Below are 25974 nucleotides of genomic sequence, written 5' to 3' on the forward strand. Positions count from 1 at the left end.
CTGTACATTTACTTAAATCATTAGCTACAAAGAAGTTTTAGTTAATGAAACCATTTTGTATCTTTCCTATAAAACTCTGTCTCTCTGTAAGATGCATGTCATTTTATCTGTGTTAGTGACATTCAGTTGTTACCTGATGATGGCCAAAGAAAACTAGTTCATGACCAAATAAAAATAATTTTTCAGAACATCAGGAAGTGTTTCCTGTTTAATAAAGAATAAAATTATATTAACTGAACAGATACAGGCAAAGGAACAAAAATTCAAAGAAGAAATTATGTCAATGTATCAAGAGTACAAAGTTGTTTTTACTTATCACTTTTCTCTGCTACTAAAATTCATTTCAATCTGAGCAACTGGTCTTCCAAATTCCATAGCTGCCACCAACAAATTACCCACCACAACTACACAGATGTCTTCATACTGCTGAGAATCTACTGTTCTTTGCTCACTCTGCATCAGCCACACTAAGTGACCCTACATATTCAACAAACTGCTACACTTCATTGTAGTTGCCCATTTATCAGTAGTGCACATTTTAAAAGAGTGTCCCCACTTTCACTGCATAAGGCAAACTGTGAAGCCAGATGGCTCATTACCTTCGATTTTAACTGATGATATTTGAGTAGAACACCTAGTTTTACAGTGTGGTGTGTACAATCTTATCTTAATGTGGGACAGTTTGGTCCGGTCTGGATTCCACTGTAGGGGGAGGGAAAGGGGGGGGGGCATCGGGATGGGAGCTTGCCTCCCACTGCAGATATGCTTTCACATTCCTCATCATTTTAATCTGAGAATGTTACCTCACTTTTCCCTTCCATTTTATTGAGTGAGTTATCTGTCTTTCACAATGACTCAGAGTGCTGCTGGTCGGATGCAGAAGGTGTACTGCCCATTGCATGACAAGCCCCGGAGAGCCTTCAGATGTTTTTGGCTGCAATTTTCCCCACCCACCTAATGATACCGTACTCTTCTTTTATAACTGGTTTTATCCTTCCCTTCTACTTTCTTCCCTTCCATTCTGTTCCAGATGAGCATAGTAAGAATTGATTTGGCTGCTTGTGCCTTCACTATGTATTAACATCTGCACGTTCTGTATTGTCCCATCCTAAAAGAAGTCTGTCTTGTTTATTCACTTCTTCCAAGAAAAATTTCTGTTTGTGACCACCGTACAACAGTAAAATTTCTATCCCAAGACTCTTTCCTAATATTTTCTCTGCAAAGAATGGTATTTCTTTTTTTGGCAGATTGCTTAGTCTTTCCCACAAGGTCAAAGAAGAAAGTCTTGTAACTCTTCACTAGGTTTTGTTGTTGATGGTTAGCAGTATTTTTGCAGTACAAACTCATTTCTATTTTTGGAAGAATGCTGTCCAATATGAAGGGGGTTATGCCTGTCATTTATGTTTACAGTCTATCATGTTTCAAGGTCTTAATATGCTATTCTATTTTAACTTACAATGTCATTATTGTTTCTATGTGAATACGTCAAATCACACACATGAAATAAATGTCAGTTACTCTAGTTTAACTTTCAGTCCATTTATTTAGCACAGTTTTGCCCATCTAATTTTATTTTGGCATTTGCAGATTGCTTAGCACATTTTCTTTTCCATTTTGTAACTTTTTATATCAGCTTACTAAATACTGGCAACTTATTAAAATCCAATCATTCAAATATCAATAACTGTCATGCTCTTTACCAAAAAATACATGCTTTCACTTTCTAACTTCACAGTTTTGCACAGATAATCTTTACACATCTTTAAGGTAAGTGGTAGTATGCCCTCTAAGCATTGTTGCATTATAATTGTTTTGTATTGACTTTTTCTCTTACTTTTGCCCAGTATGTAAGTAATTAAAATTGTAAAAGTCATGTTGTTACTGAGATGGGGTTAGTGTCGTACAGGAAATTTTGTTTATAGCAATTTTACAAACAATGTCTTTTCCTCCCTTGTTGGAGTGAAATATGTTGCTTCCATTGAGAGAGAGAGAGAGAGAGAAAAACACATTGTAGTACAAATTCAATTGTGTAGAAAGTGGCAGCCACCTAATTATGTTACACCAAGTTATTATTCATTTCTTTACTGATAACCTTGCCATAACTCGTGTAAAATTACACTTACCTAGAGATTATGCACAGGTATGAAAATCCTCCCACACATAGCATTAACTCCTAAGTCATTTGTTTTATTATTATGGTTTGCTAAACTTGGTACACATTTAACAGATTCCAGATTACCTGAATGGTCAACATGAAAAATTCACCTCTAGGGCCAAAAATGTTGAGCTCCAATGGACAAAGTTCAAGAGTGTTGTACAACAAGCCTTTGACAGATATTTGTTAAAAAAAAGTTGTGAGGGATCGAAAAGACGTGCCATGCTTTAACAACCGTGTTAGAGAAAGCTGCTGCGAAAACAAAGAGAGCTCCACAGCAAATTTAAATGTAGCCAAAGCCTTGTAGAAAAAACCGAACTTGAATGACACCAAAATGAGCACACGGAGAGCCAGACATGAAATGTTCAATGAAGTTAAGGTAACATTCTACACAGTAACTAGACAGAAGAATCATATGACGTTTTGGTCATACGTTGAATCAGTAAATTTATCAAAGGCATCTGTCCAGACACTTTGTGACTGTAATGGCAACAAAATGGAGGAAGGCCGAAATATTAAAATGCCTTTTTCCTAAACTGTTTGACTGAGGAGGATCAAACTGTGGTTTCTCCTTTAAATTGTCTCACACAAATTTCCAAAGGACTGATACCAAAATATGTTAAGATTAGATAGAATAGCAACTGAAATCAACAGAGGAAGGGCCAATGGACCTGATTCTACATGGAATGTGAGAAAGAAGTTGTTCTTCGTCCAGTAACAGTATACCCTAGATTTCTGGAGAAGAAAAGCACTCCTAGTGATTGAATAAAAGTGCATGTAATTCCTGTTTTGAAGAAGGTTGGTCAAACAGATACACAAAACTATAGACTTGTGTTTCTGTTGTAGTCTGTTGTAGAATTTTGGAACATGTATTCACACATATTATGACATTCCAGGAGACGGAAAATCTTCACTGTGGGACTCAACATGGCTTCCTAAAACAGTGATCATGTGAAACACAGCTCTCACTGTTCATCCATGAGACCCAGAAAGCACTAGATACTGATGTCCAGGTTGATGCTGTGGCAATCGATGCTGTTCCCCACTGCCACCTACTGTCGAAAATATGACCATACTGAATATCGGACCATACGTGATTGAATTGCAGTGTTTCTAGCAAACAGAACACAGCATGCCATTCTAAATGGTGAGAAATATTTGAATGTAAAACTAACTTGGGACATACCTCAACTGAGTGTTACAGGGTCATTACTTTTCTCAGTGTATATAAATGACCTATGAATAATGTTGGAAGTTCCATGAGGCTTTCTGCAGATAATGTTGTGTTAAGAGAAGTCACAACACTTGAACATCGTACCAAAATGCAGGAAGACCAGCGGAGGATCGATAGTTGGTGCAGGGATTGTCAGTTGACACTCAAAATAAACAAATGTTTGTGCACAAATAGGCAGAAACCTCCATTATTGCACGTTACACAATTGTAGAACAATCATTGGAAGCATTCACTTACATAAAAGTATGTGCAAGTATGCATACAGAATGATTTAAAGGTGGAATAACCACATCGAAATAATTGCAGGTAATGTGGATGCCAGACTGAGATTCATTGGAAGAAACCTCAGAAAATGTAGTCCACCAGAAAAGACACACTTAGCCAACTCCAGTGGCAGACGCAGCAGGAGAGGCATTCTGAATCGTGATGTGGTTTACTGTGAAAATTCAGAGAGCATACGTTCCTAGATGTGTTGACCATTATATTGCTTCCTCCTACATATATCTCACAAAATACTATGAACGTAAAACTGGAGGGATTTGAGCTCACTCGGAGGCTTACCAACAATCTTCCTGCGAACCATTCACAACTAGAACAGGAAAGGGGAGAAGTGACAGTGGTACACTGAGTTCCCCCTGTCACACACCATTAGGTGGCTTGTAGTGTATTGATGTAGATACTGATTTTTAAAGTTCCTTATAAATGGTTCGCAACAATTGTATGAAATTGCTGATAATGTGTAGAAACATTGTATTAATTTCCGTGCAAAACCCTGGTGCCAGAATTGCCTCCAGACATGGAAAACCTGCAGCTGAATGAATTCAGACTGCCCACTAATTGTGAGTTTCTTAGAGATTTTGGGAAAACCATGTTGACAGGTAATGGGATGGTCAAATACAGAAATTTACGCCTACTTGCTTTTCAGTCTTGCAAAAACTGTGCCTGGCTGGTTCCTAGTGACATTAACCTTCTTGTTAGTTATATTGTGGTGTGTACAAGTATAGTGTCATGTTTATGAGTGGCACAAAATAATATAGTCTAAGTAGAATAACTGGAGGTACGGCAGGAAGAGACGTGACACTGCCAAAAATAAAGTGTAAAGTGGACTACATGTAGTAAAATTATGTTTTTGAAACTTTCCTTGTATTTGGTATGAAGATGATTAGCTTTTATAACTGCATGGACAATATTACCGTCATAAAAAAAAGTCTTGGCAACAATAACCAGATAAAATTTTAAAGCTTAAATTGTTCTTGATAATCAGTAACAATGTAAAACTGAAGAATAGTTGCTCAATGACATAATAAAACAGTTGTAGTGAAACTTCTGTTGTTTTATTATTATTTTATTACTTACTCTTCATCATTCTTAATCACATTAGCTTAATTTAGATATTTTATGTTTATTAAACAAGTATATAGATTTAATTTAGTGACAAGTGGTGGTATTTCTAATGTAAGATTACACTTTCACATCAACTACAGTTAATAAGGGAGTTTTCAGGATACTGTGTGTATTGACAATGAAAGGTCAGTTACATTATTGTATCACAAATTTTGATCAACTGCTGCTAAAGTTACATGGAATCGTGTGTGTGTGTGTGTTTTATATATACTGCATACATATGTGAAGGTCCTTTCTTACTAATATGCTTCACATTGGTATCAACATATAATTTGAATGAGGATCTAGTTAAAACGTGCAGTTTCCCTAAATTAGGGTAAACCATGAAACAGTAAAAACCTGCAAAATATAAAGCAGTCGACACAACAATAAAGTACGTGATTACCACATTAGTCTTGCTCAGACAAACTACATGTAGACCTTCAACACTACAATCCACTAACAATATCTGTGCATCAAATTGCATTGCAGCATTGTTTATTGGACAAAATGGACAGCTGTGGGCTGATCAAATTCAGACGTAAGTGGCCAGGTTGTTCACTGTTTACCTACTTGCTGTATTGCTTGATTACCAATATCTATGCACTTGAAAAAATAGTAGAGTAACCCCATCCAAACTAGTCTGCCTTTGTTGCAGCGACCAGATAAATGGTGTTTGTAGTCTTGGTTGCAGAAGGCAGTACATACATGAGATGACAACCAGGTGTATACCACTTGCTGATCATCACAGGAATGTGTAATTGCAGTGAGAACACCAGTGTGTACATGCAGATCAGTAGAGATCAACGAACATCAACCATGAATCAAAACACGCATAATTTTATCTGGTGATAGGTAAAAACTCAGTATCATTCTCCATTTCATGAAGGGAATGAGTTGGTCTAGTTATTAAGGTTTATTTCTTCAGGTGGGTATAAGCACAGTAAAGGTGACATCATTACACTTCCATATGTCACTGTGCATGTAGATGACAGTGAATGCCTTCAACAACAAACAGTTCAGTGAATACATTTGCCATTTGACATCTCAACCTAAGTCCTATAGAACATGTCTGGAATGCACTTGGGAAGTGTGTAGACCCTTTCCATACTGAAGCAGCTTTGCTACAAGTGTGGTCTTCACTTAGTATACAGCTTCCAGACACCATCATCAACAGCATAAAACTTGACTGTAAAGACTAATATTGCTTCGCATAACCATCCTCCATACTGGCATTGTCTTTGAAAACCAAATTGACACATTTAATTTAAACATATAAATGTATTCTAAGTTTTAACAGAAATTCTTTGCATATAACTGTGAAGCCACACACAAAAAGAATGCCAACTGATGTGTATATTTTAGATTTCAATACAATTGGCACAATACTATTTGAATTATTTTGTATATTTTTCTTTGATCTGTGGAAATAACTGTGTTGTTGATAGTCTGTAATGCAACTGTTAAACAAGCACACATGCAGATTACTTACTAGGCAGCAACTTCTATTGGTGAAACATGCTCTGACTGCACTGCTGTTACTGGAATAATTAAATACAATAAAGTTACTAACTGACATTTTGGAAACTAGCATTATCTCACTAATTTCTTTATTTTTTTCCCATTACTGATAACCTCCTTTCATTATGTGTAACATTTGTTTGTTGTTAGTTGGTTGCTTGAATTCCTCAGTCTCATTTTCTCGTCCTGGTTTAATTTTCCTCTCTCAATAGACAGCTTACCTATCATTTTTTTTCTTTATAAATAGTCAAGTAGTCTCATGTGGTGTTGGATTTTGGGACTGTACAGGTAACTAATGAAAAACAGCTTGTAGTAGCTTCTGGGAGGAGAGCCATATGTGAAAATTACAACTAATAAATAAAAATTACTTCATTTACAAGTAGGCATATAACAAAAGGATTCAGAGTCCTAGCACAAGAATTCTTTATGGGATTAGAAAGTATATGTCTAGATTAAGAACTGGGCGGGGAGAGGGGGGGGGGGGGGAGGAGGGAGTGAGAAGCAGGTTGTCTCTCCAGCGGAGGCAGGCCAGTGACCTTTGTCACTCTGCCAATTTTGACCCTGCCAGGTATTCTTAATGTTTTTCCAAGTAATGAAATTCTGAATTGTTCATTTTGAATGTCATCTGCCACTTGCTATGAGTTCTGTAGTGAAGAGAAGGACTTGCAACAATGTTAGAAAGTATTACGACAGGCAGTGTTGGCATTGGGGGATGGGGACCAGGGGAGCAGCTCTGTGGTTTTAGCTCAGAGGGGTAGGCGTGCTCCCCCTTCAAAACATTGACACTGCCAGATGTTCTATTTAAGAACTGCTAATAAAAGTCACTAGATCATTGGCATAGTAAAATTGCTAGTAATTAATGACCTCGTGCATTTCACTACATTAATATTCAGCAAGGGTGCTAATAAACATGCCATTGATTATTCTAAAATCATAATCCTGAAATCACTTGCTTGTTTTAGTTATGAATATTTTACTTTTCAGTCTGTGGCATGATCTTTTAATTCCATAGACCGAATATGCCATTGCTTTGCAATCATGGAACATATCACTTCATTAAATGAGTAGTACTCATAAGCACTGACTAATAATAACAGTGACAGTGTGTGTCTACAGCGGAAGACAGAAAGTCGTTATAGAGGTCAGCGACCATGCAGGGACATCCACAGAAGTTTATCCAAGAGGGGAAAGATATGAGTTTGAGAATGTATAGTGCCCCAAAAATTAAATTTGACATGAATTCCACGAAACCAATTTTATATCAGATGATGGGTAGGTATTCACTGTTTATAGGTAAATATGACAACAAAATGGTAAGCGTACATCATTAGCACATTTTTAATAGTATCAACATGGATACAAATGACATCATTTTGATCAACAATCCGAAATTACCTCATTATTATTATATTCAGGGTATTCAACAAGTTTTTCATAAGAAATGTTTCACTTCATGAAAAGATAATGTTATTTTTCACTGAAAATAAAAATTTTAAAATAGATAAAAGCCAAAATGACAGAAAATGCCATCAAACAGGAACATAAACAACCAAGAAGAATGCCAAATTAATACTCTTGAAAGTGGAAAAACAGAAATAAGCATTTAAAAAATCCACAGTATTTCCTGTAGCATTTGGATATGCTAAATCTTCAATTTAATATACTCACAAGCAACTGTTGCTAGAAATGCGGGAGAGTTTTGTAATACGTGCAAAGTCTACACCGGCAGATTTCAGGAGGGGCCCACTCTTGCAGGTACCTATGTGACCATGATGAAGCACTAATACAAAATTAACTGTCAGGATCACACTTTATTTATGCTCGTCGATTACATATTTCAGCAGACTGCAGCCATTGGACCTGTCCTAAGACAAAAAAAAAAAAAAGAATAAAGAAAGGACACACATTTTTTCACATATGTGCATACCAGTAGACAAGGGAAATGTATATTTTCTGTCTCTCTCTCTCTCTCTCTCTCTCTCTCTCTCTCTCTCTCTCTCTCTCTCTCTCTATATATATATATATATATATATATATATATACCAAAACAAAAGGGAAAAGGTAAATTATACATCAGTCAGCAGGTGGTGTTCATACCATGAGATATGCACACACTCCTGCAATAGAAGAGTGACAGATTCAAACTAACATAAAATACATTTTATGTTAAACATGCATTTCTTATGTTTCTGCTTTCATACTTTACTATCCAGTGGATCATTTTATAGACTTGTATAAGCTCTCATGAAAACTTTATTAATGTGAATTAATATGAGGAGTGAGACTGAGCTTTGTAATTAATGAAAGAACAAAAGAGACACACAAACTTTTTTGTACAAAGTGGATTATTGGCTCTGTCATTTAACCCTTCGGTGGGCACGCCTGCGGCAGTTAGCCACAAGATTTAGTTTTCTGTTAGTATCACAGATAGCATTACAGTTGCATCCACATCCAGATACGTATTTGTTATTCTCAACAGATTTCACCACGTAATACATTTGCGCGATTCATGCTTTCTGCGGTTTGGTCGCAATTGTTGTTTGAAATGTGAGTGCTGCGTTTGCGGTGTGTTTGCCGCTATGCGCCTTGTGATGTAAGTATTTTCTATACTTGTGTTTTTCTTTCGCCTCAAAGCACTCTTTCTTTTATATTAGTATATAATGAATATTCGAAGTTCCCATATGCAATTTTCATTACTCTTTACAATCTTGGATATTGATTTGATACAATATATTACTTTTATAGAAACATGTGTTTCATTAGGTCTCATAAAAGTGTGGAAATGGAGAAAAAGAAGGCATTTGACAGCCACCGTCTAATTGTACGTCCTGAAGACTATGAGATGCAGATGGAAGTTGACTAATTTATTCACAATCATAAACAGGAGTGGGATTTTTTGAATGCTCCATTTCATAATGTGTCCCCATGTTACTTTCTTTTCACGTGAATCAGTGTAATTAAGGGACATAATTAAAAGAACCATGAAGGCAATAAAGAATATCGGCTTGTTATAAATGACAGTGACAATAACAGACGATTGTGAAGGCAACAAATAAATAAAAGATTATTTTTATAGAGACATGTAATGTCATGTCTTCACCAATATAATTTAACTGGCGATTATATAAAGATTATTTTTCCTTAGGTTAAAAGTGTAATACTAATTGCGGTGTAAAAGCTGCAAAGCGCCCACTCATGGAAGTATGAAAGGTGCGCACACAGAAGGGTTAAGTATGTTTTTTCTTGCAAATTCTTTTTCATATTTCACGCTTTCTCTGATGTTAATATTGGACATTTTCCCATATTATCCCATTATTAAAACATTTGTAGTGATTTTGTATTTTATTTTTGTATGACAAAATGTTTTATGTCTGTACTGTCTTTCCCTTATTTCTTTTGTACGAAAACTTAATTTCCTCTTACACCTTCAAAACAGGTTTGAGGTCTTGTCAATTGCTAAGAACTCTTCTAAGCCCGCAAAAGATGCCTTGTCCTTTGAGACTCTGACCAATTTCTTTGAAAAGTCTGGACAAGAACAGAGGGTGTACTTACCAGTCATTTGGAGCTCCAGTATTAGGCAGGTGATGGAGCTCCTCAGGCAAATACTAGATCCACTTGCCAGGAGGAGCTGGAGAAGGGGGACTAATCTGAGATGTAGAGGAAGCTCTGGCTGTGGCTTTGAGCATGCTGGATGCAACTAGCTGCAAATGGTGACTTGCATCAGAAACAATGTTGCCCACTGCCTGAGTTCAGAAACCATCATCATTACACACAGGCCATTTTCTGAACTCATGAAAGCAGCTAGCTTTACTCATGAGATGGAAACTGGATGATATTTTTCTCAGAAACAATCATGGTGCTCTGGTTTAGAGCCAAGTAGAAGGCATAAACCAGAGGCTCAGATGATTGTGTGTGAATCTCGGAGGTGGCTTTCTCAACTTGTGCTGTCAGATATGGAATTATTGGACCCCTCTTAATGGTCAGCCATGTGCCACATGTAGCAAGCACCTACTAGTGTAGCAGTGTGTGTGTGGCAAATACATATGTGTTCTTAGGAGAGAGAAACCTCCTACATAGGCCTGAAAATTATGTTCTGATTTTGGAAATGGGGAAAATATTAGCCCAATTAACTACGGACGGTAGCATTTTCCATTGCAAATTGTAGGAAGAAGATATGAAAATAATATAAGGCAAATGCAGGACCATCCATGGATAAGTCCAAGAATCTGTTTCACTTTTGAGTGATAATAATTTACACATAAATCTGGGAACAGAAATCTGGTTGAAATCAGAAATGAATATGACAGATATTGAAATAAGAGTCACAGGACGGTAAATGAAATAAAATTGCTCAACAGATGGAAGGATTTTGAACATGGTGGGATGCGTGTATGATTCAACATATTTAAAGTATGCGCAGTAACATGCTACTCTTCTTCTAAAAGCTGTTTATTGTATATCACTGGAGTAATGAAACATTCCAAGGGATTGGAACAATGTGCATGTCAGTCCCATCTTCAAGAAAGGTTCTCAGATCAACACAACTATATCACTGAAATTAATCTGTTATATAATTCTGGAATGTGTTTGTGCTCATGTGTTATGACTTCTCTAGAGAGAAAAAAACACTACTATGTAGGAATCAATTTGAATTCCACCAAAAAAATTCGAAGTGCAGTTCACTCTGTTCATCCCTGAAGAAAGTAGATTCTGGCATCCAGGCTGATGCTGTGTTGCTTGACTTCTGAAAGGTGATGAAAAAATTCTACACTGTACCCTAATGAACAAAATACAAGTGTACTAAGTATCAGAATTTTAGTATAGATCTAAAGAGGTCCTACAAGTACAACACAGCATGCTATTCTTAATGGAGAGAAATTTTCAGATGTCAAAGTAGTTTCTGAGGGAGTGTAAGAGGACTGTTACTGTTCACAGTGTACAGAGTGAACCAAAACTCTTTGGGGGAGCAGAGAGCCTGAACACCGTTTAGGGAACAAGCCTGAAGGGAGACACAACATGCGACTGGCATGAATGATTTACTACTTGGCTCATGGAACAGAGTGCTGCGTAAGCTTAAGGCTAGGTCTGTGGGTCTTGTAATCAGCATTAGAACTGCCTAACGAAACCTATTGCCACCAGCAGGTACATGTCTCAGTCAGTGGCTCTGCTCCTACCACGCATTGCACTCCCTCCCTCCCTCCCTCCCTCCCTCCCTACCTCCCTCCCTACCTCCCTCTTCTGTGGCAGCATTGTATGCTATCCCACTGCAATACCCACACCCACGCCAGCTCCACTGCCTCCATCTCGATGTCTGTTGGTAGGAATACTAAATCCCTCGCCCTTGAAAAGGTGATGTAGGACCAAAAATGGCCCAGTTTGTGTCATGATGTCCATCACAAAACTGGAGAGTGCCTGAGTTTCCCCAGCAGAAAATCAACCAGCCGAAGGATACAATGTTAATGCAGATTGTTCCACTAGTGGGAAGCAGGGGTAAAGGTTGGTCCACTGACGGGTGGCTGTGAGGACTCCACCACTGGTGAGCAGAGAAAAGGGGCGCCACTCATGTTGCAATGTGACAAGACCGTACCAATGCCATACTGGGTTAAGGTGTATACACTGTGTAAAGAGTGGAGCACAAACACTGCTTGAGGTACTGTTGACAATCAACGGACAAGGCAAATGTGATGCTCTTTTGGCGAAGCTAGCATAGAGTATTGCATATGTACACAGCCTGGGGTATGAAGTTACCATAATACAAAATCTTGCCCAAAAAGAACTCTAGCTCCTTCAGGTTCTTGGGTGCTGGCAGGCTGACAATTTGGGAGGAAAAAACTACATTTTTACAATCAGCAATCGAGGCCTTTCCCCAGCAGGCATTGGAAACTGCCTGCAGATTCCACAACTGCTTCTCTCGTGTAGGACCCATTACCAAGATGTCATTCAGATAGTTCTCACCACATGGAACATCCTAAATCAAACACTCTGAATAACTTTCATAAATTCCAGGCACAGACGAGATTACTTAAACTGATAAATCCCGAAAGGGGTGTTGAGCACTAAGAAACTCCAAGAAGTGATGTCCAGTGGCAGCCGCAGGATGTGTTTCGCAAGTCAACAACTTCACTAACATCTCCTCTGACCACAGAATGGGGTATGATTTCATGACACATTGTGCATTAATCATCTGTTTGAAGTCACCCAAAGGCGCACAATGCTATCGGCTTCTGAATCACCAACAAACGTGTGGCCCACTTGCTCAACTAAATAGGAGAAATGATACCAAGGTCCTGCCAACTCTACAACTTAACCTTGACACTACCATGCATGATGAAGGGAGTTGGGCGAGCGGAGGGGGGGGGGGGGGGGGAGGGTGGTGATAAAGCTTAGAGATTGCATACAGCTTAAGGGAGACGTGTACCTCCCTCAAAATTTTTTGAGCAGCTGGTTGTGTGACTGTAGTAAGGAGTCCAAATCTTGGAAGGGGACCTACTGAGACACAAAACGTACTTTGTCAGCAATCTGGAAACCAAAAACAGATAAGATGTTTAACCTTAAAATATTGTGGATCAACAGTAAATTAACCAAAAACAGTGTAAGTTGCTATTTTACATTCTTACAATATGCTGAGATAGAGAATTGTCCGTGCAAAGGAATACACTGTTTACTTTAAGATACAACTTGACAGAGTGTCCGTTGCAACACAGATCATCCCAAAAGCCAGTACATGTCCCAGTTAAGTAGACTAACAGCCACTCCCATGTCTACCTGAAACTCAGTCAGTCGCCCATCCACTACCAACAACAGCAGAATACACTGGAGTAATGTGTGCGGGGGTGTCGAAGACAGCCTCTGGGTGTAGGAAGAATACTGGGGCCTCCGATGACCGCCCTCTGGCTCACTGACTGTCACAGACCATTGTTGAATGGTCAATTTTGCAGCAAACCCTTCATGTGGTAATTGCGTGGGCAGTTGTGTCAAGCGTGCACTGAACGACAGTTGGGACAGGACCACTGGCTTGCCCAATGAACAGTAGGAGAGCGACCCAAACTATCAGAAAAATGTCACAACTGGTGATTACAGTGCTGTTGAGGACACGTACCTGCCTGCTTTTTCAAAGTAGCCATTTGTCTTATAACATACATACCTGAAGTAATCAAGAAGTAACTCCCATACTTATGAGTGTAAGTACATTAGCACTAGTCATAATTTGTTGTTAGTATGCTTCCCACAAGTAACTTGCAGTGACTACTTGTGTCTTTTAATGTACAACTTAGCTCATTTCATATCCCTTCACTGTGTCCTTTGTGTTGGGATTTACAAAGCATGACATGGGAATGAATGAATGAATGAGATTCACATGCCTTGAAGAGTAAATTTTTAATACATTGGATCGTATTTCATCCCAGTTCATCTGTTAAATGGTGTTAGAAAAATTCAGAGACTCCTAAACAGGTTTCTGTAAGACATTCAGTTATATTTCATAATATTCTTATTAATCATTTCTGTAGGATACCTTATCTTCATTGCCCCCAAAGATTATAGTATAGTACTGAATGAAGGTATGCAAAGTATGCTAGCAATCCAGGCTGCTGTTCAATACAGTGAGAGAGACATTTGACAGAAATGAGCTTTTTGGTTAACTTGTCTTTCTGTTCGTGCCACACCAGATTATTATTCTTCTAGGTGCCTAGGAACTTCATACATGGAGCTTCACCCGATGTACACCAATTTATATCTATTTTTATAAGTCATTCTTATTTGTTTGGAATTGCATAATATAAGATTTCATAAGATTAAGGGTAAGCTGTTAGCTATGAAGCAGTTGTAAGCCTGTTCTATTATTCTCTTGGTTTTATTTGGTATGGATGTATTTGGATCCTGAACAAATATACAGGGTGACAATTACTGAACTACATGAAATAAAAGAATCATACCTTCTGACCAGTTTGTGTTCGGACATTCAAACTGTGTGGTTGGCTGAGGGGCATCATGGGAATTAGTATGTGCATGTACGATTTGGTTTAGCGACGAAGCCTACTTTCATTTGTATGGGTTCATCAGTAAGCAAAATTGACTCATCTGGGGGACTGAGAATCTGCATTTTGTGATCGATAAGTCTCTTGACCCTCAATGGGTGACTCTGTGGTGTGCAGTGTCCAGTCATGGAATGATCCGTGCAATATTCCTTGATGGCACGGTGACTACCAAATGGTACGTGAAGGTTTTGGAAGATGATTTCATCCCCATTATCCAAAGTGACCCTGATTTCAACAAGATGTGGTTCATGCAAGATGGAGCTCAACCTCATTGAAGCAGGAGTGTGTTTGACATCCCAGAGAAGCACTTTGGGGACTGCATTCTGGCTCTGGGGTACCCAGAAGCCTCTGGCATGGGCCCCGATTGGCTGCCATATTGTCCAGATTTGAACACATGTGACTTCTTTTTGTGGGGCTGTATTAAAGACAAGGTGTACAGTAAAAACCCCAAAACCATTGTTGAGCTGAAAACAGCCATTCAGGAGGTAATCCACAGCATCGATGTTCCGCCACTTCAGCAGGTCATGCAGAATTTTGTTATTCGTCTGTGCCACATCATCACCAATGATGGCAGACATATCAAACATGTCATAACTTTAATCCGAATATCTGTAGTGACATTTACGTGTTGAATAAAGTGTGTGCACGCCATAGTTAAACTAATTTACTTTTTTTCATATAGTTCAATAATTGTCACCCTGTGTTTTCATGGTCAGATAACATGAAAGCTTTTGAAAGGAGTACAGTGTAATAGTAGGTGCAGGTCATTCAGTACACTGAAAATGAGAGGGGTTAGAAGATAGAATTTATTGAAATGTGCATTATGCCTCTGTTGTAGACACTGTGTAAACCAACGCTGATTTTGAAAGATAAAATCTAAAAATTTTGTTTTTGAAATGTTATGGTGTTCTGGTGCAAAAAGGGCACCATTGTACCTCAAAGCTTGCACAACAATTTGACATTACCAGTAAATGTCACACAGTTATAAAAGTACATTTTGTCATATCCAGTATTCATGTTTCACAACTAACATATATAATTAGTTACACAAATATAATAGAGGGAAACATTCCACGTGGGAAAACTATATCTAAAAACAAAGAAGATGTGATTTACCAAACTAAAGTGCTGGCAGGTCGATAGACACACAAACAAACACAAACATACACACGAAATTCAAGCTTTCGCAACAAACTGTTGCTTCATCAGGAAAGAGGGAAGGAGAGGGAAAGACGAAAGGATGTGGGTTTTAAGGGAGAGGGTAAGGAGTCATTCCAATCCCGGGAGCGGAAAGACTTACCTTAGGGGGAACAAAGGACAGGTATACACTCGCGCGCACGCACACACACACACACACACACACACACACACACACACACACACACTAAGGTAAGTCTTTCCGCTTTTGGGATTGGAATGACTCCTTACCCTCTCCCTTAAAACCCACATCCTTTCGTCTTTCCCTCTCCTTCCCTCTTTCCTGATGAAGCAACAGTTTGTTGCAAAAGCTTGAATTTCGTGTGTATGTTTGTGTTTGTTTGTATGTCTATCGACCTTCCAGCACTTTCGTTCGGTAAGTCACATCGTCTTTGTTTTTAGATATAATTAGTTACACACTTTGTTTTACATTTTACATGCTCTTTGGAACACATTGATACATACTATCTGTCTATATTTCTTTGGTACTAATCATCTGTATCTGATAAAGGACATCTTGTTGTTTTTGGATCACCCAGCATATAAGATTTTCAAGTCATCTCTGTGATTTTGGTTTTGGATTCCTGAAAATATTCACTTGATAAATTACTTCTGGTGAAACAAAATATGTGATTTTCATAAGGAATGGTACTCATGTTAGGAGGCTAGAACAATTTTCAGTTGAAAAGTTCCCACCATGTGTACCCAGTTTGGAATGTGTGGAAATACAGACGTTCGAAATTGATGTGTACATTTCTGAATCATTCCAAGTCCGAAATGTGTGACTATTGCTTCTGAGTCTGGTGTCTGAGCCATATAATACTATCAGTGCTAAAAGTATTTGAATAATGTCACACTTCTTTCACTTGCAAATTATGTCAGTGTGATATTTATTTGAGTTTATATATAGGATTGCTGTGTGTAACATTTGAATAATGCTGTACACAGTTTGCTAGAAACAGACTATAACATTCAATGTTTCATTCATGTTTTCAATTAACTTCATGACCATACGCACACTTGTTATGAAACTGTGATTGAACCAAATGGGTATGAAGAAGATATTAATACAGTTTTATGGCAAAAACATGCAAAGAATTCAAATACAGATTTATATCCCACATACAGACAATATTGAATTCATCCCCATAACTTATACACTATCTGATCAGTTGTATCTGAACACCTGTTAACAAACAAACTCCACCCGAACAGGCTATGAAGGCCCAATGGTGTTAGTGGACATTAATATGGGGTATGTCCTTCCTTCATCTGTATGATGGTTTGAATTCTGCTGGTGACACTGTCAGTGCAGTGTCTGAACACCTGTGGAGAAATGACAGCCCATTTTTCCTCAAGAGCCGAAACCAGAGAAGGTAGCGATGTTGGATGATTGAGTCTGGAGCGAAGTCAGTTTTCTAACTCATTGCAAAAGAGTTCTGTTGGGTTCAGGTTGGTACTCTGGGCGGGCCAGTCCATTTCAGGAATGTTATTGTCTATGTACCATTGCCTGATAGATGCTGCGTCATGACGGTGCGGATACCGCCAGTCACCATCTCTGACCTGTTCCCCTACTGCATGCAGTACACAATACTGTAAAATGTGTTTACATACTTCTGCATTTAGCGTTATCTGACGTGCAATAAGGGGATCACACGCTAACCACAAAAAACACCCCCGTACTGTAACATCACCACCTCCATACTTCATTGTTGATGCCACACGTGATGGCAGATAATGTTCTCCAGGCTTTTGTCAAACCCAAACCCTTCCATTGGATTGCCATAGGATATAGCACAATCAATCACTCATTTACAATAATCCACTGTCCAGTTGCATAATTCTTTACACCATCTTGTGTGTCACTTAGTATTGACTATAGAAATGTCTGGCTGCTGAGGAGCTGCTCGATCATTGCATCCTATTCTTTTTAACTCCCTATGCACCGTCATTGTGCTAGCTGGACTGATTTTAGCACTTTGAAAGTCATGAGTGATTGCTTCCACTGATTTCATGTTTTTTAAATTAATTTTATTATTATTATTATTATTATTATTATTATTATTATTATTATTATTATTAACAACCACACTCTGCAATGCTCGAAGGTCCCTGTCCATCAGTACATGAGACTTGCCTGGTCTTGGCTTAGCTAAGGTTGTTTCTTCACATTTCCACCTCAGTTAGGTCATCAACTGTTGATGTGGATGGCCTTAGAAGGGTTGATACATCCGTGATGGATATGTTACTCAAGTGACATCCAATGACGTGTCCACGTTTGAAGTCAGTAAGCTCTCGGGCGCTGATGACCTCGATGTTGAGCGCCCATAAACCCCAACACACACAGTAAGCTCTCCTGACTGATTCGTTCTGACTTCTGGCAAAACAATACTCCCTGCTGCCTTGTATACTGGTGGGTCTGCCTGTTGTGACATCTAATGGTCAATTCTGCATTAAATGGAGATGTCTGGATAATTCTGATCAGATAATGTATCATTTTCATCAGCAGGTGGAACACCAATGTGTAAGTGAGATAGCTAGGTGAATGCTATTTTATTGCTGTATTGTTTCTAGTGACAAATTGATTCCAGTCATATTATTCACTAAAATATCTTCTGTAACACATGGTGGCATCAACAGCAGCTGAATACACAATGGTAATAAAAGGAAAATCCACATACCATTGTGAAAACATAATTTCAACATTATTTCCCTGTAAATGTATGGTTTGCTCTGATCAACAATCAGTTAATTGGCATTTTCTCGTAACAAAAAATTTACATATGGAGGTTTAATGCAAAATGTGAATTACTGTTATTGGAAGCAGTACATTTAGCTAAAAGACTACATTTACTTTTTCAGTAAAATGTGGGGCCTCATGCCTTCCATTCATTGGGTAACAATTTCTTTAAATCTGAAAGTCCATTACTGATGGATAGGCTGCACGGACCCCATGCTTCGCCACAAAGGTGTAGTTAGTTGGTTAGCTAGTTAGGTAGATTTAGTTGGTAGGTTGGTTGGTTGGTTCGTTGGTTGGTTGGATGCTCCATAGATCATTTTAATGGTTATTTTACTGGAATGACCTGGAAAAATGTAATTTTGCAGGACATATACACAAGATTAGTGTTAACATTGATGGACACATTAGTTTTTAGATCTACTCATGCTACTATACTTAAAACCAAGTTTTTTTTATCTTAATTGTATTTTTACAGCCTATCAATTTTCAAACAGAAATTCAAGCATTGAATAGAAGGGATTGTCCAGGAGAAGTGGTATTAGGTTAGATTTAAAACTTGCTTTGGTACCTGTCAGACACTACATTATTGGGGCAAATGATCAAAAATTTTTGTTACTGCATATTGAACTCCTTTCTGAGCCAGTTCAAGCTTTAATAAGTGGTAATAAATGTCATTTTTTTCTCTGGTGTTATAGGTATGGCTGTCAATGTTATTCTCAAATTGCAATGGATTATTTAGGATAAATTTCAGTAGTGAACATATGTATTGTGAAGGCGCAGATAAAATGACTAGCTCCTTGAAGAGGTTCATACAACATGTCCTTGGGTGAACACAATACAATATTCTTACTGGTTGCTTTTGTGCAATCAGTGCTTTCTTTTCACGTGATGAGTTACCCTTAAAATTATTCATTAAGACATTGTTAATTGGAAATATGCAAATTATGTCTGAAGGTTGCTTCATTTGTGTACAGGATAGCAATTATGTGGAGTGCAAAAGTAGCTGAACTTAATTGTTGTAGCAGCTCAGTAATATGCTTTTTCCAGTTCAAGTTTTCATCAATATGTATATCCAAAACTTTGGAGCATTCTACACTATTTGCTGACTCCTGTTCATGTGGTACTTCAGTTGTTGGTATTATTATAGTTGAGTTTGTTCACGTGTATAAGGAATATGAGTGGACCAAAAATTGAACCCATGAGACTCAGTTTTTTATTTTTTCACCTGCCACTAAAATTTGCTATCCTTACAACATTGTTTGAATTATTCAGCATAAGTTTATTAATTCTATTTGTTGAGTATGTTTCAAACTAGCAGTGTGTTAAGCCATCAGTTCCATAAAACATGAGTTTTCCTAAGAGTGTAAAATGAAAGGCTTGTAATATTTGAATAGCATTATCTGTCAAGCAACCTTTCTGGAATCCAAAATGTGATATGCTAAGTAAATTGTTTTTATGTAAATGTTAGACTACTCTCAAGTTCATTGCCTTTTCATATATTTTGGAAAAAGATGTTACTACGGAAATTGGATGATAATCATTTAAGTCTTTCTTTCCACCTTTCTTATGAAGAAGTTTAACAATTGCATATTTTAATTTGTCTAGGAAAATTCCCCATGCCAGTGATGCATTACATATATCACTAAGGACATTACTTATTAGATTAGAACAACTTTTCAGAATTCCGTTTGAAATTCCATCAGTGCCACATGAGCTTTTGTGCTACAGAATTTTTATGATTCCATTAATTTCATTGATGTATGTCAGTGCTACTTTTAGTTGCTTAACATTTTGTGTAATGACATTTTCAGTATATTCTCTTGCTTCTTCAGTTGAACCATTTGATCCTTTTTTTTGTTAAAAGATTTAGAAAGTGATTGTTAAAAGTATTCGCAACTTGTGAATTATCAGTCACAACATTGTCATTTATGTTAATCGTTTGGGATATTGCCACTGACTGGCTGTCCTGTCTCACGTTTGACTGTATCCCAGATGGTTTTAGTCTTTATTATCTGCATTATTAGTTTATGTTGGGATGTACATGCTTATCGACATTTTAATGACTTTTTAAAAAATATTACAATACTTTTCATGCTACGCAGGTAATGTCAGATCTTGAATTATTTGTGCCTTTGTATAAATTTCTCTATTACCCTTATATGAGATTTTGATTCCTTAAGTTATCCATGGTTTGTTTTTTTATGGATTTTGTGGATAACTTTTTAGGAAAGCAACTTTGTAGTGATTTACACAAATTTATTATGGAATAAATTGAATCTGATGTGGGCACCTCTTTCTGTATACACCTCATTCCATACCATGTCTTTTAACTTATTCTTAAAACATCATATACTGTTCTAATTAATAAGCCCCACTGCTCTGTATCAAAGTGCCTCAGGGCTGTAAATTACTCTATTGTTTATTCCATTAACTGTGCATCATGGTCAAATAGTCCATTAACAACTATCATTGTGCTACTATCTCGCTGCACCCAGTTTGGAAAATTGACTACAGAAATTAATAATGATTCTAGTTCATTTTTCCTGTCCATATCTTTTAAGAAATCTGCATTGAAATCTCCAGAAACCACTAACTCTTTCTTCTTGTCTGACGGGTTGCTTAATAATGCATTTAGATTTCTCATAAGTAGGTGAAAGTTTCCTAGATTGTTATGATTATCAGAAGCACATACTTATAGCTTATGATCGAAACAAAAACTATTTGTTTCAAAATTTGTACTATGTGTTAGACTTTTAACATATGTTGCAACTTCTCCTTTTTCCATTTTAATTCTGCATAAACATTATGCTAGTCTATAATTCTTGCTATTTTACTTCTCCAGCGCGGTGATTACATGGTGTCACCTTTATATTGACCTCTAAAGTGTGTTGTATCAATAGTGCAGGCTTCTGAAATATTTACCATTCTGGTAAAGACTTCCCAACTGGAGAAAATACAATACTTCAACTTCCCATTCATAGGTACACTGAGCCGCCAAAGATACTGGTATAGACATGCATATTCAAATACAGAGATATTTAAACAGGCACAATATGGTGCTTTGATTGGCAGTGTCTGTATGAGACAACAAGTATCTGGTGCAGTTGTTAGAACATTTACTGCTGCTACAATGGCAGGTTATCAAGCTTTTAGTGAGTTTGAATGTGGTGTTATAGTTGGCTCATGAGCAATGGGACACAGCATCTCCAAGGTAGTGATGAGGTGGGGATTTTCTCATACGACCATTTCATGAGTGAACCTTGAATATCAGGAATCTGGTAAAACATTAGATCTCTGACATCGCTGCAGCTGGAAAAAGATTCTCCAAGAATGGGACCAACGATGACTGAAGAGAATCGTTCAACGTTACAGTAGTGCAACCGTTCCAAAAATTGCTGCAGATTTCAATGCTGGGACATCAACAAGTGTCAGCGTGCGAACCATTCAACGAAACATCATCAATATGGGCTTTTGGAGATGAAGACCCACTCATGTACCCTTGATGACTGCACAACACACAGCTTTACAGCTCGCTTGGGCCCGTCAACACTGACATTGGACACTTGATGACTGGAAACGTGTTGCCTGATCGGAAGGGTCTCGTTTCAAATTGTATGGAGTGGATGGATGAGTGCGGGTATGGAGACAACCTCATGAATCCATGGACCCTGCATGTTAGCAGGGAACTATTTAAGCTGGTGGAAGCTCTCTAACGATGTGTAGCGTACGCAGGTTGAGTGATATGGGACCCCTGATAAGTCTAGATATGTCTCTGACAGGTGAGATGTTCGTAAGCATCCTGTCTGATCATCTGCATCCATTCATGTCCATTGTGCGTTCTCATGGACTTAGGCAATTCCAACAGGACAGTGTAATACCCCACACGTCCAGAATTGCTATACAGTGGCTCGAGGAACACTTATCTGAGTTTAAACACTTCCACTGGCCACAAAACTCTCCAGAGATGAACATTATTGAGCACACCTGGGATGCCTTGCAACGTGCTGTTCAGAAGAGATATCCACCCCCTCATACTCTTATGGATTTATGGACAACCCCGTAGGATTCATGGTGTCAATTCCCTCCAGCACGACTTCAGACATTAGTCGAGTCCATGCCACGTCGTGTTTGCGGGGGTCCTGTGTGATATTAGGCAGGTTTACCATTTTGTTTGGCTCTTCAGTGTAATTATACATTACTTATCCATAGTCCTGATCACATCTCCTCATCCCTAAGGCTATTTTCCCCTACTCATCCCCCACCCCCCATTTTCACCACTCCCAAGCTTATTCTCACTATTCTGTGTAGTTTCAATTGCTTATATACTCTCATTCCCACATGTATTAGTGATTTCCTATCAGGAACATCACATTTCATAGTAATTGATGGGAAGTCGATTTACTGAAACTGAATTTGTATTTGGGGTTCCCAAAGGAGGTGTTAATAGGCCCACAGCTGTTCTTAATCTGTATAAATGATTTAGGAGAAAATCTGAGCAGCGTTCTTACATAGTTTTCAAGTGATGCTATTGTTTAGCATCTAGTAAAGTCATCAGATAAGAACTAATTTAGGCAAGACATCGGTATGATGCGAAACTTGGAAATTGTCTTTGAACAGTAAAAACTGTGAGGTGCCCCATGGGTACTTAAAAAACGTTAAATTTCAGTTACACAATACATCATGCAAACTGCCAAGTGAGATGGTGCAGTGATTGGCACACTGGACTTGCAATCAGGAGTACGATGGTTCAAACCTGCACTCGGCCACCCTTTTTTTAGATTTTCCATGATTTCCCTAAATTGCTTCAGGCAAATAGCTGGAATGGTTCCTTTGAAAGGGGCAACTGACTGCCTTCCCCATTCTTCTTTACTCCGTTGGGGCCAATGATCTTGCTGTTTGGTCCCTTTCCCCAAATCAACCAACAACACAAACTTAAAGGGTGTTGATTCAGCTGAATAACTAGGAGTTACAATTACAAATAACTTAAACTGAAACCATCACAGAGAAAATTTTGTGGGGAACACAGACCACAGACTGTGGTCTACCCCCCCCCCCCTGCATAACCTCTCCCGCCCGTGCATACCCTCTGCCCCCCTGCATACCCTCTGCTCCCCTGCATACCTTCTCCCTCCTATGTACCCTCTCCCCCTGTGTACCCTATCCCCCTGTGTACCCTCTCCCGCCTGCGTACCCTCTCCACCCTGCATACCCTCCTCCCTGCGTACCCTCTCCACCCTGCATACCCTCCTCCCTGCGTACCCTCTCCACCCTGCATACCCTCCTCCCTGCGTACCCTCCTCCCTGCGTACCCTCTCCACCCTGCATACCCTCCTCCCTGCGTACCCTCTCCACCCTGCATACCCTCCTCCCTGCGTACCCTCTCCACCCCGCGTACCCTCTCCACCCCGCGTACCCTCTCCACCCCGCGTACCCTCTCCACCCCGCGTACCCTCTCCACCCCGCGTACCCTCTCCACCCCGCGTACCCTCTCCACCCCGCGTACCCTCTCCACCCCGCGTACCCTCTCCACCCCGCGTACCCTCTCCACCCCGCGTACCCTCTCCACCCCGCGTACCCTCCCCCCCTGCGTACTCTCCCCCTGCATACCCTCCCCCCCTGCGTACTCTCCCCCGCATACCCTCCCCCCCTGCGTACTCTCCCCCCGCATACCCTCCCCCCCTGCGTACTCACCCCCCGCATACCCTCCCCCCATGCGTGCTCTCCCCCCGCATACCCTCCCCCCCTGCGTACTCTCCCCCCCTGCGTACTCTCCCCCCCTGCGTACTCTCCCCCCTGCGTAACCTCTCTCCCCCCCGCCCTCCCGTGTACCCTCTACACCCCCCTGAGTACCCTCTACTCCACCCCCCTTGCACCCTCTACACCCCTGCGTACCCTCTAGCCCCCCTGCGTACCCTCTAGCCCCCCTGCGTACCCTCTAGCCCCCCTGCGTACCCTTTGGCCCCCCTGCGTACCCTCTGGCCCCCCTGCGTATCCTCTGGCCCCCCTGCGTACCCTCTGGCCCCCCTGCGTACCCTCTGGCCCCCCTGCGTACCCTCTGGCCCCCCTGCGTACCCTCTGGCCCCCCTGCGTACCCTCTGGCCCCCCTGCGTACCCTCTGGCCCCCCTGCGTACCCTCTGGCCCCCCTGCGTACCCTCTGGCCCCCCTGCGTACCCTCTGGCCCCCCTGCGTACCCTCTGGCCCCCCTGCGTACCCTCTGGCCCCCCTGCGTACCCTCTGGCCCCCCTGCGTACCCTCTGGCCCCCCTGCGTACCCTCTGGCCCCCCTGCGTACCCTCTTGCCCCCCTGCGTACCTTCTGGCCCCCCTGCGTACCTTCTGGCCCCCCTGCGTACCTTCTGGCCCCCCTGTGTACCCTCTGGCCCCCCTGTGCACCCTCTGGCCCCCCTGTGCACCCTCTGGCCCCCCTGCGTACCCTCTGCCCCCCCTGCGTACCCTCTGGCCCCCCTGCGTACCCTCTGGCCCCCCTGCGTACCCTCTGGCCCCCCTGCGCACGCTCTGGCCCCCCTGCGCACCCTCTGGCCCCCCTGCGCACCCTCTGGCCCCCCTGCGCACCCTCTGGCCCCCCTGCGCACCCTCTGGCCACCCTGCGCACCCTCTGGCCCCCCCTGTGCACCCTCTGGCCCCCCCTGTGCACCCTCTGGCCCCCCTGTGCACCCTCTGGCCCCCCTGCGCACCCTCTGGCCCCCCCTGCGCACCCTCTGGCCCCCCCTGCGCACCCTCTGACCCCCCCCCCCCCCCGCGCACCCTCTGACCCCCCTGCGTACCCTGTAGCCCCCCCTGCGTACCCTGTAGCCCCCCTGCGTACCCTGTAGCCCCCCCTGCGTACCCTCTGGCCCCCCTGCGTACCCTCTGGCCCCCCTGCGTACCCTGTAGCCCCCCCCTGCGTACCCTGTAGCCCCTCCCCCCTGTGTACCCTCTAGCCCCCCCCTGCGTACCCTCTAGCCCCCCCCCCCCCTGCGTACCCTCTAGCCCCCCCTGCGTACCCTCTAGCCCCCCCTGCGTACCCTCTAGCCCCCCCTGCGTACCCTGTAGCCCCCTGCGTACCCTGTAGCCCCTGTGTACCCTTTATCCCTCGTGTACTGTGCCCTCTCGCCCTTCCTGTGTGCCCTCTCGCCCTTCCTGTGTGCCCTCTCGCCCTTCCTGCATAGCGTCTCCCATATGCGTAACGTCTCCTCCACCTCTGCAGCCTGCCCTCCCCTCTGTAGCCTTTCCTCCCCCTTGTGTACCCTCTCCCCACTGTATATCCATCCCGCTTGTGTACCCTCTCCCCATGCATACGCTCTCTCTCTCTCTCTGCTTACACTATCCCCAACATATAACCTCTCTTCCCTGTGTACCCTATCTCCCCATATTCATGCTTTCCCTCACAGTGTATGTTCCCACCAGGATGCAGTACCTCCCTCCTACGCACCCCCTACTTACGGTATCTCCTCCTGGTGTAAGGTATCTGCTCCATGTCCCCCACATATGGTATCTTCCAGCTGCACAGGGTATCCCCCTCCATGCACAACACCTCCCCAACGTATGCCATCTCCACTCCTTCATCCATCATATTTCTACTCCATGTATGGTAATCTCCACCCCCACATATGGTGTCTCAATCCCCCCTCCCTCATACATCATCTCCACCACCCATATGTAGTATATCTCACCCCGTGTACAATGTCTCACCCTTGCTTACAGTATCA

At 41.1% G+C, this 25974-nt stretch overlaps 1 protein-coding gene and 1 long non-coding RNA gene across 4 annotated transcripts in view; one reads left to right on the forward strand and one right to left on the reverse strand.

Moving 5' to 3' along the window:
- The window catches only part of LOC126248999 (glycogen debranching enzyme), a 220039-nt gene that overhangs the window by 8548 nt on the left and 185517 nt on the right, over positions 1–25974 (forward strand). Inside the window, exon 1 of one of the 3 annotated variants that reach the window (XM_049950582.1) lies at positions 8869–8886. The exons of 1 other annotated variant lie outside the window; for it this stretch is intronic. The gene's annotated coding sequence lies outside the window, so the exon portion shown is untranslated. Of the gene's footprint in view, positions 1–8868; positions 8887–9496; positions 9520–25974 lie in introns of those variants that run through there. One more of the 3 variants, XM_049950583.1, reaches the window with a different exon arrangement.
- Positions 7848–25974, reverse strand: part of LOC126249001 (uncharacterized) — a 33548-nt gene continuing 15421 nt past the window's right edge. The window contains exon 3 of the long non-coding RNA XR_007545583.1: positions 7848–8158. This is a non-coding gene — a long non-coding RNA (uncharacterized LOC126249001). The remainder of the gene's footprint in view (positions 8159–25974) is intronic.

This window comes from Schistocerca nitens, chromosome 3 (genome assembly GCF_023898315.1).
Source record: "Schistocerca nitens isolate TAMUIC-IGC-003100 chromosome 3, iqSchNite1.1, whole genome shotgun sequence".
Taxonomy (NCBI): Eukaryota; Metazoa; Arthropoda; class Insecta; order Orthoptera; family Acrididae; genus Schistocerca; species Schistocerca nitens.